This window comes from Seriola lalandi, unplaced genomic scaffold (assembly GCF_002814215.2).
Source record: "Seriola lalandi dorsalis isolate HSWRI2012SDOR001 ecotype SW California unplaced genomic scaffold, Sedor1 jcf7180002049971, whole genome shotgun sequence".
Taxonomy (NCBI): Eukaryota; Metazoa; Chordata; class Actinopteri; order Carangiformes; family Carangidae; genus Seriola; species Seriola lalandi.
In genome coordinates, this window is record NW_019520524.1 from 7,066 (window position 1) to 8,162 (window position 1,097).

The window sequence follows — 1,097 nt, forward strand, 5'->3', positions numbered from 1 at the left end:
TTCTGATTTTCCTTCAGATGCTGAGACGGTGAATGTCGGTGCCGTTGTTGCTGGAGTTCTTGTTCCTGTTCTTCTTATTATTATCATCATCGTCCTGGTGAAACGTGGAACCATCAGTAAGTCTGAAAATCTAATATTTCACAATAATAAAATCAAAGATTGAAGAAAAGTGTAAAAACTAAAAACAGATGTGTGTAACACAAACATCCTTTAACAAGTGTCACCAACTGCTTTTCTCTCTCAGGGAGGAGTGTGGAGAGGCTGCAGGGAAGAAGGGAGCAGGAACCAGAGAAGGAGGGAGGAGGAGGAGGTAGAGGAGGAGGAAGATGAGGAGGAGGAAGAGGAGGAGAACCTGGAGAACTCTGCAGAAACAGCTTGTTAAACATCATGTCAGAGGTGTAGTGGTGGTGGAGAGATGCTGCTGGAGCGAGAACAACAACCATTCACTACCTGATGGATAAAAAGCAGATTCCCAAAGCTTCTACTGAACTAAGTGACATTAAACCTCCGTGTGAAGACGAGTGAAGGTGTTTAAACACAACTCAAACACAACAGCAGTCATGATGAGTTTGGGTCAGAAGCACAGTTTTGGAAAAGGGAAAATTTCATAGAGAAAACATCAATCAAATATACAGGTTAATATAAAAACAGGGACCAGTCAGTTTACACATACAAATGAAATGGGAACAGATGTTGTTGGTAATCAGGAAGTGTGTGTGTGTGTGTGTTTTAAATGTGCTTATTTATTGTTGCTACTGGACATTGAATTGTAATAAGCTGCATATTAATATGGTTTTAAGAACATTCATTGCGTTTTAAAATCTTTGTTTCATGACTAATTGTTAAATTCACGACACTGTAATGACTCCAAAATAAAATCATGGTAAACATCACCCATTAAAGATTATGTGATGTTTCTAATCAGGACTGTTTTATATATATATATATATATATCATATAAATATATGTGTTATAGCATTTTTATAAGAATTTAATGTGATAAAGAATAAAGAGTTTTTTCAGCAACCACCTGTATCTGTATTTATGCTCTAATTGCTTTTGCTGTAAATAAATGTTTTATTTCTTTTGCATCATTG

At 36.3% G+C, this 1,097-nt stretch overlaps 1 long non-coding RNA gene across 1 annotated transcript; it reads left to right on the top strand.

The window, feature by feature from the left end:
• The first annotated feature begins 6 nt into the window (after positions 1-6).
• Positions 7-1,091, top strand: LOC147819734 (uncharacterized). Its single transcript, XR_015436672.1, has 2 exons — positions 7-116; positions 245-1,091. It is a non-coding gene; the product is annotated as an uncharacterized LOC147819734 (long non-coding RNA).
• The last annotated feature ends 6 nt before the right edge of the window (positions 1,092-1,097 follow it).